General features: G+C 41.9%; 1 protein-coding gene across 3 annotated transcripts in view; it reads left to right on the forward strand.

Annotated features, from left to right (window-relative positions):
- SCHIP1 (schwannomin interacting protein 1) overlaps positions 1-12610 on the forward strand; it is a 992315-nt gene that overhangs the window by 306513 nt on the left and 673192 nt on the right. For all 3 annotated transcript variants that reach the window (XM_081570681.1, XM_081570689.1, XM_081570682.1), the window contains one exon: positions 12340-12404. The gene's annotated coding sequence lies outside the window, so the exon portion shown is untranslated. The remainder of the gene's footprint in view (positions 1-12339; positions 12405-12610) is intronic.

Below are 12610 nucleotides of genomic sequence, written 5' to 3' on the forward strand. Positions count from 1 at the left end.
TGCAAGGATTAACTAGGCGTTCTTATTTGTGATGATATCATGGCTGATCGTGTGACAAAGCAGATTTGGACACACTGTCTTCTGTTCTCTTGTCTGCCTGCCTGATTTCTGTCTCCCTCAATACATGTCATTCTTATGGAATGAGCCCCTAATATGTACCTTAGAACTTTGGTGCCATTTCCATCACCCTTTGCGCACTGCACACGGGCACACCATTCTAGTCAGCGGGTAGGAGCAAGCGCTCTGTCATGAGCACACGGACCCACTCACCTCCTTTTCTTGGCCCTCCTAGGATAGCATCGTTCAGGCTCTATTATGACACACACAAGAGTCAGGCTTATTTGACTGGTCTGCATTCTGTTCTGAATGTCAAAATATTTAAACCAGTTTTTGAGTAAAAACAATCTTAAGACAACTCCTTGGCTACTTAAAACTCACCTTTCCTCCTCTGGTTATTGTGCACCTTTCAAGGGGCAGGTGGACGGCTGTGTCCGCTTGTCTTTTCCCTGGGCTCCATTGTTTCCTCACGCCTAGCACAGTACCGAACATGGAGGATTGTATTTTCATTAAATCATGAGTGAAACCATGAAAAAATGATGAGAGGACAGCTTGCTAACTTGTGGAGCCTCTTCCTTAGGTTCTTCCTCATTCTGTTTTCAGTTTCATGCTTTCTGTGTGGTGCCCTCCAGTTAACCCCTAAGTGTCTCTTTCTTCTTTTAATAATTGTTTATTAAATATTCCTCTTAGCAGTCAAGTTATTGCTGAGTGCCCAGAATTATGCTGGGTGCTAAATTTATCATATTTATGTACACTTGAGATCATAATCCAAGCTTAGAAAGCTCAGCATTCACTGGGTCTGATGGGCAATCAGATGTAGGAGTGAGTTTTCCCTTCCATAAGTACAGTGAAGTCTGCTTCATTTGATCTCATATGGACAGACATACATGGATTCCACTTCCCTCTCCGAAACCAATGAGTGCCACAAGAGAACTAGAAATAGCCTTTCTGTAGAAATATAGTCCTATGGCAATGAAAAGAACAGTGTTACCCTTACAAGTACAAAATGTTTCTTTATTTTATCCAATGTTGATAGAAATCGTACTATTGCACACTGCTCAGCAATCTTAGTTTTAAAAATACATGATAGTCACTTTCCTTCCTGACTAGGGTAGTGCTTATCAAATTCTCAGACAGAAATATCAAAAGCATAAAATAGTGAGCATGTATATAACCCACTTCAGTATTCTTGCCTGGAAAATCCCATGGACAGAGGAGCCTGATGGGCTATAGTCCATGAGGTTGCAAAGAGTTAGATATGAATTAGCCACTGAGCACATATGATTGTCAGGGGTTATGAGAAGAAGTTGCCGTAAGGAAACCTAAACCTTATTTTAGCCCTCCTGTTTTTATTTTAAAGTTGATGCAAACCTTGGACTTCATTTTAAAACCATGCATCTGTTATCCTTGGGATAAAACGATACCCTGGGAAATTGTGTCCTAACCTCAGGCTCCTAGTTCCCCGGCCTGTTGCTGGCACACCCTAGTTTGTGCCAGATTCAGAAGTAGGGTTTGCAAGCCTGAAAGATACTTACACTTAATTAAAAAAAATAAATTTTACTCTTAAACATTTAGGTTATGTTAAGGAAAATAAAATACAAACTATATGAACAACATAAGGGCTATACCCAGTGTAAACACATACAAGGTTTCAGGAAATTAAAATTACTTCAAAAGGGGAGAACTTGCAGGAAGTTTTCAAGAAAAGGCAACATTCCAGGCAGTAAGAATTTTCCTTTATGTGTTCAGTGAAAATATAGATCAGGATCCACTTTCTAGTTTTTCTGTTTCTTCCTCCCACATTTAGTCTGAGAACATCTCAGCTCACAACTTCTGATAATCTCATTCTTTTGAATTTTTTTATTCGCTGCAAGTTAGCAAACACATTAAATTTGCTGAAGAAGTGTTTTCTTTTAAACACATTTTAAAGAGTATAGTTGATTTACAAGAATTGTTTTCTAAAGAAAACTCTAAATGAAGACTCGGCAGGTAATATGGGTGGGTTTAGGGACTGTGTGAGGGGTACTTGGAATTCAGAGGACCTAGTACCCAGGAGACATGTTCCAGTGTAGTATGGAGTTTTCCAAGAGCCCACTCTCCAGATAATTGAGGTGATGTTGTAGTATTTGATGATAAAATATATACTATCATGCATTGTTACTCTTTTGCTTCTGCTTTTAAAAATATCTTTATCATTGTTTTATTTCAACTCATGTGTGGACTGACTCATTTCAAGTTTTTGAGCACCTGATCTTAAATTTGGGTTTTAATGACTTGTTGATGTACTAAGAGGATTTAGTGGGATAGGGAGGTGAGATGATCAGGGAAAGGAGTTGGAGGGACAGATGGGGCAGGTCACACAGAACCTCACATGAGGTCCTTCCAGGCCCAGCGGCTTAAGCTCTCCCTATAAGTGAAGGGAGGCAAGAAGGGTTTCAAACAGGGGACTGACCCACCGATGAGGTTAGCATTTAGGTTGCTCCATCTGGTAGGTGATAAACCCCCAACCAGAGGCAGTGGAAACAGAGAAAGTGTGCTCTAGACCCAATTAGGAAGTCTATTTGGCAGAATAGGGTAACTAATGGGCAATGGGTTTAGAGCAGGCCAGGAGAAGGTGTAGAGGTACAGACCCATGTTTGAAGGGGCTACAGAAATATACTAATAAAAACTATGAAAATAACAAACATACTGAGCACCTACTCTGTGCCTAGTGCAAGGCTGAATGATTTACATGAATTTTTAATCATCAGGCCTCACAGCAGTCCTTGAAATTTGGTACAATTAGTGTCCTCATTTTAAAGATGATGAAACTGAGGGATCACCCAGCCCAAAAGCTCACAACTAGAACTGAGGGAGATGGCACCACAGGAATGACAAGAGAGATGTCATTACTGTCCTTAGGAACACAGGCACTTAAGGAATTTCTTTATGAGTGGCCAGCACTTTATTGTACACAAAACGCTTTAAAATATGTCATTTTAGTTGATCCTCACAAAACACTTTGTACTAGAGATTGTCATCATTTTACAAATGACGGAAGTGAGGTGAGAGGTGTGAGTTAGTTGTCTAAGGTCACACAGTAGGTAGATGACATGTTTGGCTCAAGTAAGAAGTCTGAGTACTTTGCAGACCTGTATGACTTCTGCTTTACTAGTACCACTGGTGAGATACTGCTGCTGCTCACACTATCCATGTCATTCAAGGGGAAAGAGTGAAAAGGAAAGATTTTGAAATCAGACTGCTTGGGTTGACATGCCATTTCTCCCGTAAGACCTTGGTTGAGTTACTTAATCTCTCAGAGTCTGTTTTCTTATCCAGGTAATGGGAATAATAATCACATCTTTTGCTATTTTTATGGGGCTGAAGTCATAATTTTCAAAAGATAATTTATGCAAAGTGCTTGGCACCTAGTAAAATTCAATAAATGTTAGTAGTAATAACAGTAGTTCAAAGAAATGACATGCAATTAGCTGTGGAAGGAAATATTAAAATATACAAAACGGCATTTGCAATGAACTTGAAAGGATTTCAGAAGGGATCGAAGGAGTGATGCTGGGGTTAGGAGATTAACAGTTATTTTTAATCCTAAAGATGATTTTTGTTTAGGCTGGCAGTAGGGTTTATGAGCAGGAGAGTTAAATTATTAGAAAAGTACTTAAAGAAAAGCATTTAGGCAACCCAGTGCAGCCCATTCCTGATGAGAGTCAGGAAAGCTCCTGAATACATTGGGAGTGGAGAGAACAGAGAGGGAGGGGTGAACAGGTCTGAGGTGCTGCAGGCATTTTAGGAGAGCTCTTCCCAACATGCGCTTGGGCTGCTTTTCCAGAGTATCGCTTTATGAGTACCTAAGAAACCCAAACTCATTTTCTGATTGGACTAAGCCAAAAATCGAATCTGGACAGCATTCGCTGCACTACAATGAAATGCATTCCAGAATCTTTGCTTCAGGGGTCACATGTTGTTCTGATTACCTGCACTTTCTTTTTGTCCTTCGGCACAAGAAACCTGAGGTTGGTGTATGTGGACTCACTCATCCACCTTTGCTATTCTGTTTGCATTCTCAGAGGGGTTTATTTGCTGGCTTGTGTGCTTATATGTTGGAGAAAGCAATGGCACCCCACTCCAGTACTCTTGCCTGGAAAATCCCATGGACGGAGGAGCCTGGTGGGCTGCAGTCCATGGGGTCACTAAGAGTCGGACATGACTGAGCGACTTGACTTTCACTTTTCCCTTTCATGCACTGGAGAAGGAAATGGCAACCCACTCCAGTGTTCTTGCCTGGAGAATCCCAGGGATGGCGGAGCCTGGTGGGCTGCCATCTATGGGGTCGCACAGAGTCGGACATGACTGAAGCGACTTAGCAGCAGCAGCAGCAGCAGCAGCAGCAGTGCTTACATGTATTTGAATCAGTGCTTACATGTATTTGAATTTTCTGCTTGAATCATGGTATCCAGATTTTTTTTTCCCCTCAAAATGCAGAAATATGTAAGATGCAAAAATATCTACACCCTAGTGGTTGTAACTTAGTATTTCAGCCTCAGTTGAGTCTTCATGGTTGTCCTGCTGAAATTAAGCTAAATTAACTTTGAGTAGAATGAACATGAACGTGCATGGTCAGTCGTGTCCAACTCTTGCAACCCTATGGGTTCATGTTCACTCTTCTCAGACCCTCTGTCCATGGGATTTTCCAGGCAAGAATACAAAAGTGGGTTTCCATTTCCTATTCCAGGGGATCTTCCCAAGTGGGGATTCAAACCTGCATCTCCTGTGTCTCCTGCATTGCAGGCAGAAGATTCTTTACCACTTGAGCCATCCAGGAAGCCCAGATTGGTTGAGTAGAGTAACCAACTTAAGATTATTACTAATAGTGTTTTAATTCTTCATATCCTAGATTTAGTCAAAGTGGTTAGACTTTTTGTATTGAGCTGGGGCTTCATTTCTTAATGGTAACTTTAGAATGTCAGTGATCAAAAACTAGCAAAAGTCCTTGAGAACATCATGCACAATCTTAGGAAAAGGACACGGACATTTAAGCCTAGAGGGTGCTTTTCCACATGGCTTTGGGCTGGCTACCCTGTCTGACAATCCTGGATCCAGGGGCACTGAATAGTGAAAGTGGATGGAGTTGTAGATGCTTATTCAGATTAGGGCCCAGGGTTGACTTGGGTGATCTGGTTATAGGTATACCCTCCCATCCATCACTCCAGGAGAATCTTAGGAGCTGATATCATATCAGATTCAAGGTGACCAATGATTGAAACAGTTATAACTGGATTTTTACTTAAGATGTTTCCCTTTGGCATCTGTACAAATGAGCTCAGGTGTTTGGCATGCTTAGCATTGGCAGTCGAAGGCTTTTATGTCCTAATGCCTATGATGAGAGCCTGGTTGGTCAAACAAGATTAAAGAATGAGCCATCACAACGATGCTTAGCATCATGTTGTGTATTCTTAAGTCTGTCGGTTTCACTATGTATGAGGTGATGAATAATCATGCTACTGAGACCTTGCATAGTGGAACCAGGATCACCTCACTAAGTGATTGTCACCATAAAACCACAGCCCCTATGCATCTCATTGGACATTCAGAATGTTCTTAAAGTGCTAGAAACAGGCAAATCAAATCTCTTTCGAAGTCTGCTACCTCGTATATGCCTCATGTGCCCATAACTTACCTGAATGAATCTTTTAAATGAGCTGTTGATGTCCTATTAGCCATTTTTTTCCTCCCAAAGAAATTCACATTCAGCTGCAAGGTAACTTCCCTGTGTAAAATTTACAGGTCTGTCAGCCATAAAAAACATTAATGCATAATACATAAACAAAATGTATGTCCTTTTTGTAAAAAAAAAAAAAGCCAAAGAAAAAAAGAAAGGAGTTTAGCCTCTGCTTTCCAAAGGGAGAAAACATGAATCTTGCATTTTTATTTTTGATGCCTTTTTGCCTTTAAATATATGAGATGACTATTAATGCTCATATTCACAGCAGGGGTAGGATGGAAGTGCAGTAAATTGTAAAGCGCATTTACATTATAACAAGACTCATGGAAGCATTGTAATTCACACAGTTATTCCAACAGAGGTTTGGACTCCCTCCAATTTAATTTTCTGAAGTTGGGCTGTGCAGCTGGGTCATTCCTGGTCTAATCTGGGAAATGTATCTCTTAAGGCTGTGGATCAGAATGCCAGCCTCCCAGCTGTCACCAAGGAGCATCATTTACAGCCACTGAGGTCCGAGGGCAGAGCATCAGACTCACTTTATGTGGACACAGCAGCCTAGCTACTAGCTTCATAAATTCTGTGGCAAAGAGCAATAATCAATATTTCATGTTTAATGATGCAGATCTAAAATTAGTATAGATTTTATGTCTTCTACTTTTCCAAATTATGCAAACATTAGTAACCCCTTTTTTAGTGCCCTTATTACACTTCCATTAAAAAAAGGGCAGTGGGCGGGTGGTGGAGGGGATTGAGGAAGCCTGGTGGTGTTTAATTGAGTGATTGAATAGTCAAAAGTAATTTTGGCATTTAACTTTTGTTACATAGTTACCCTTAGGTTAATATGAAATTATTCCCAACTCAAAAATGATGTATGAAAGTGATATCAGTTTTGTCACCCATAGCTACGCAATGAAGTAAATTGTAGATTGTTGCTATGGGTTTAAAGTTACCTTAAATGCTCTGGGATATGCTGAGAATAAAATGGCAAGGGCATAATTCAGAAAAGTTAAAAGGTTGCCGCTTAGACACAAGTGCACTTTAGAGAAAAAGCAATTTTGAGTGAATTTCTGATTTTAAACTTGTCCAAAGAACATTCCCTGCTTGTTTAGACAGTAAAAGTGGCAGAGACAGAAAAAAACAAGTAGAGTGTTTTATTGTTGGTCAAGTTAAGGGGCTGGCCAAGTGGCCACAGAGATGCATTTGTCTAACCTCTTAGCTGTATTCTCCTGATTGTGACAGGAGAAAACCTACAGGAGTAAGGTGGGAAGGGAAGCCAGACACAAAAGAACAGAATCCATCATCCAGTCTAGCATTTCACACCAAAGTGACTTCAGAGGACTCTGATGACAGTGGGAAGCATGGGCTTTGGTTGGCAAGTAGTCAGTCAGTTATTCCCCCTTAGGGCAGCCTACGTTTCACAGCCCCTTATAACACAGATTTCATTTGGAGAAATGATTTTAAGGATTATGGACTGCTCTATGTCCAGGTTGTACTTGAATAGCTCAACTTGCACTTTGTTGAGGGGCTTAGCCCAAATGTCAAAAAGACAGAAATTAAATTGAGCATGGTAGAAATTGTCCCCTGATCTGGTGAGTCAAACTGAGTCATAAAATTGAGCTGGGCCCTTGAGTTAGGACAACTTCTCTCATAGGGAACAGCCATCAAACAGACATGTTCTTATGTTAATGAATGTGATTAATTAATGTTCATTGAATTTGTTGGACTATATTAATGGGAAAGGAGTTGCATGGATAGGGCAAACCAAAGCAATCTTAGGATCCTTGAGACATGTGAGCCAGAGTCCAGGAAGAAGGGCAGATGACTCACTTAGAAGGGTGATTTGAAGAGTTGGATTGAGTGACTATAGATATGGGCAGGATGTCAGGAGAACCACAGGGAATGGTGAAGCATCTGGGGCTATCAACAGCTGGAAGGGCCAGAAGAAGGGAGGGGAAGGAGGGAAGGGAGGGAAAGAAATGTTTTGGAGGGGCAAGAAAATGGAGCAGTTATGGGAATGTGACAAGGGTGACCATGTGAGAGGGGCCACCACCCACAGGAGCTATGGCCCGCGGTGACCAGAGCCTGTACTGAAGACAGTAATAGAAGGAAGCACAGAGAAGAGATACCCCAGCTTCTCTCTTCTGTTCCCTTTTGATCTCCTGCCAGTGCCTCCCGCTGCTCAAACCCTATTCAAAGCCACAGAACCAGGGGACCTGCATGATAAAGTCTAATTTTGAGCCTCCCAGAGCATAGAAGAGAATGGAGATGATGAGTAAGTGTGTAAATGGGAAGATGCTGGTCAAGGTACCAAGTGCGGTTATGCCAGACAAGTAGATTCTGAAGATCTAATGCACAGCAGTGTACTGTACTTAACAATACTTCAGTGTAAACCTGAAATGTGCTAAGAGGGCAGATCTTAGGTGTGCTCACCACCACCAAAAAAAAAAAAAGAAAGAAAGAAATTGGCAGGGATAGGAGGTGATAGATATGTTAATTAGCTTCACTGTGATGATTATTTTACAATGTATACATATATCAAGTATATACCTTAAATATATACAATTTGTAACTGTCAAGTATACCCAAGTAAAGTTGGAAAAGGTATGATGTTAAATAAAAAGGAAAGCTAAAGAACCATTAAAAAACAAACAAAAAAGAGGTGGAGAGGCAAGGAAAAATCACCAGAGGACATACAACATTTTGAGATTTGGAGGGAATATTAAGCCACTAAGTTTTCTTTTCATCTCATTCTGCTCAATTCATTTATTCAGCATATATTCATTAGGCACAACCTAAAAGCATCATTTGGGGAGTAAGAACCTCAAGGTGAATAAATCACCACCCCTGATTTTGAAAAGCCCAGTGGTGGGGTGGGTCAGGTAACGAGGTAATGCTAAACCAGGGATCACCATCACCACAGGATGCTGAGGAGGCAGGGTGAGGTACCAGATCCTCTTGGTGAGTTAGGGAAGGCTCTATGGAGGAGGGGAAAGGGGGGGGCCTTCCTGAAGGAAGAATGAGAGTGGGCCAATAGAAGAGTTGGGGCCCCAGTGTCCCCCAGTGTAAGAGAGCATGTGAGTTCAGGGTTGGGTGAAGTTTCCCAGGACCAGACTTGGAGAGGGAGGGCATGAGGCGGGGCCCTCCCTGGAAAGACAAATGAGCTCTGGCTGTGATCCTGGAGTCCATCTGAAAGCACCTGGGAGCCATGCTGGTTTCTAGTAGGAAATGGCATGCTTGGATATGAAACTGAGGCAGTGAAGACTAGTGAGAGAAACCAGGGGTGGGAAAGGCCAACATGTGTATGTTTTTAATGGTAAATCAATGGAAAACTGTGTTAGAGTGAAACTCTGAGCAAAGACCCATGGAATAAGCCAGTTTCTTTGTCCATCTCCCAGAAAATGAGGATATAGTGTGGAACTTGCAGGCCAATTGAACTGAAGTGTTTTTTGTATAGTTAGCTTAAATAACCAAACGATGAAATCAATCCTCCAAATTGTCAGCAGAGCAGCTGTTCAGAAAGCTCTTGTTAGTCATTGACCTTATGTTTAATATGATTTTCTAGAACGTGGATAGTCAGATTGCTGCCCCAAAGCCCTCCTTCTCCCTCCCCAAAACTCCCTGCGATGAAAAAACCAAAGGAAAGAGAGTGGCTGGCCCCAAGAGCAGAAACCTGTTCCTTCCTGCCCCACGGATGCCCAGGGAAAGAAACCCACGGGCACATGCAAGAGAAGACAGTGCCAGGACCACCACAACTCAGCCTCTTTCCTAATCCTGAAACAGGTGGGAAACAAGGAAAAGTTCATGGCCTAAAAATCCACCTCTGCTTTTCAAGAACTAAGGATCCTTATCCAACCTATTTCCTCTCTGTATAAAAGTGGCTTTAAGCCTGACCTTTCCTATGACCTGGATTTATTGCTCTGGTCACTGGAGGTGGGGTGGGATATGCTGAAGGATTAGTTGGGAGGAGTGGAGGGTTGGGAGAAAAGAGAATAGAGGGGGCTTCCCAGGTGGCGCTAGGGGTAAAGAATCTGCCTGCCAATGCAGGAGCTGCAGGAGACATTGGTTCGATCCCTGAGATGGGAAGATCCCCCAGAGTAGGAAATGGCAACCCACTGCATTATTCTTGCCTGGACAATTCTGTGGACAGAGGAGTCTGGCAGGCTACAGTTCATGAGGTCACAGTGAGTCGGTTACAACTGAGTGACTGACAGTGAGAGAGTAGATGTGGAGACTTACTCTTAGGAACCAGAGTCTCGAAACCAGAGTCTATAGGGTTGAAGGGTAAGTTTTACCTTGAAAATAAAATGTGTAAGAGTGAAAAGGATGCTGTGTCTCTCAGTCTACCCTTCAATCATCTATATCTTCATAGCCATTTACCATATATAGCTGCCTATGTATCAATATGATGCTGAGGGAATTAAGCCAGATACTAAAGAACAGACAAATATATGTGAAATTCTAGTACAGGCAAAATTAATCTATGGTGAGCACCTATGCTCCAATAAAAATTAATTAAAAAATTAATCTATGGTGATAAAAATCAGAACAGGAGTGCCTTTGGGAGAGGGGAATTGATTGAACAGGAGCACAAAGAAACCTTCAGGAATGAAGTAAATGTTCTATATTTCATTGGGGGTGGTAATTCTACCAATGTATGCATTTGTCAAAACTCGTTGTACTGTACACTTATAATATGTGCTTTTCAGTCGCTTAAAAAATGAAACCCAAATACTCAATGATTGTGCTGGTTGATAAAAGAAGAAGTGACTGAAGTGGGCTAACTTGGGAAGCAGGGGGATAGGAGACTCTCACAGTTGCCTTAGACCAGACTGAGGAGTAGTGGTCAATTTCTGGATTTATTTTGAACTTCGGACCAACGTAATTAGCTGATTGATTGACTGTGGATTGAGAGAGGAAGGAAGGAGTAGAGGCTGACTTCTAGGTTTCAGGAGTCATATCACTGCATGTCTAGGTGAATATTGATGTCATTTGTTAAAATGAGGAACAAGTGGTGAAGCAGGAGGTTTGGGTGGGAGGGTCTAGGCAGTGAAATCAAGACTTTGGTTTGAACTTGAGATGCCTGTCAGCTAGGCACACAGAACTCCCAAGAAGGCAGGCGGATGTGTCAGAATGGCATTTAGAAGAGAGGTCAGGCGCAAGCATAAATTTAAATCTGTGGACTGGATAAGACCTCCTGAGGAGAGAAGATGGATGAGAAGGACCAGAGCCCTCGGACAGGCTGCTGGTGTGTTTCCAGAAGAGTGAGGTTTTATAGGATGAAGAGGATCTGGGAACAGCAGGGAGGAGCAAAATTGGCCCCATCCCTCCTCCAGAGTGTATTGTATATAGCACATGGGGAGGAAATGGCCACCTCTACAGAGGAGTGCAGGGGAGACAGGGTGCTCAGGGATCAGCCAGGTTTGTCATCAGCAGACTCCTTTATCTCCTAAAACTCTTTTTGAAACTTTTCTTTGATCTTCTGGCTCCAGCCAAGACTTAGCTGTCCCCAGAACAGCAAGGGTTCAGCTAGAATGAGATAATTAAGGGAATGTTCAAAGAAACTGAGGAGATAGAGGATTTTAATGATGATGGACTGTGAGTTGCAAAGGGTTCAGTGGAAAGACTGGAGGGACTGGGGAGAGGTGGGTGACTGGGTCCAATTTGGGGTTGTACAGTCGAGTAAGAAGTTAAAGAAAATGGGAAACTGAGGAGACTCCGATGGCTGATGGGTTGGAAACATGTTGGGACTAGTCTTGATGGTCTTTCAGAGGTGAATGAGTAGTTATTGTAGATCAGGGCTTCCTCTTGGCATTTCAGCCATTTGTGGTGATGAGACAAGCAGGTTGATCTCAAGGAATTGTGGTCTTCCCAGGTCCAGACTTCTGTGCATGCCTGCATGCTAAGTCTCTTCAGTCATATCTGGCTCTTTGTGACCCTATGGACTGTAGCTCTCTGTGGGCCTTCCTTAAATCCTGCTGTGACTGACAAGTCTGGCGGTAGGCAGACTTGGGACCAGGAAACTGGGCTGACTTCCATCGCATCCTTGAAGCAGTCGCTGTGGCTGAGAGAATGGGATTACTGAGACTGGCTGCCTGCAATTCAGGGAAGGAGTGTGTGCATGTGTTTGTGTGTGTGTGTGTGTATGTATGTCTGAGCACTGGGGCTGAAGTAACCAAGGGTTATCAAGAGACGAGAGATGGTGTTTGCTAAATGGTCAAACCCAGTCCACCTTCCTTAGAGCCCCTCGTGCAGCAACCAGCAAACATAATACTGTTGATAAGAGTAAATTTGGGAGGTGTGTGGGTGGATCTGTATAAGCATATTGCCACTCTGGAAAAATAACAGGAGGCATTATCTTTAGTGATAAAAAAAAAATCGTACAATGTAAGTGGAAGACTGTATTTTAATTTGATCAAGGATAAAATTGTATGTGAAACACTCATCCATTGCAAAGTCCAGAACTCATAACAGTGATTATCTCAATTTTGGTAACAATTTTCCTGAAATATTACCCATAAGTACATGGAGTCAATTTGTAAGACATTTTTTTTTCTTTTTCACAGGAAGAATTGAAAAGATTGCAGAATCCCTTGAAACAAGTTAATGATGGAAAGTATTTACTTGAAAAGTAAGTAAAAATACTAAAGGAAATTAAAGTTGAAAGGCTGGCATTAAAAAAACTATTCATAAGGCAAAAATAATTAAGTAAATTCATCTTAGGATATTATTTGATCAGGACCCAAAAATGTGGCTCATTTGAGATGTAGTCAAACAGACTTATGACTACTTGAGCTACAGTACACAGACTGTACTGATTAACAGAGTGACATGATA

The sequence above is a fragment of the Giraffa tippelskirchi genome, chromosome 2 (assembly GCF_054371585.1).
Source record: "Giraffa tippelskirchi isolate mGirTip1 chromosome 2, T2T-mGirTip1v1.2.pri, whole genome shotgun sequence".
In the NCBI taxonomy this organism is placed as follows: Eukaryota; Metazoa; Chordata; class Mammalia; order Artiodactyla; family Giraffidae; genus Giraffa; species Giraffa tippelskirchi.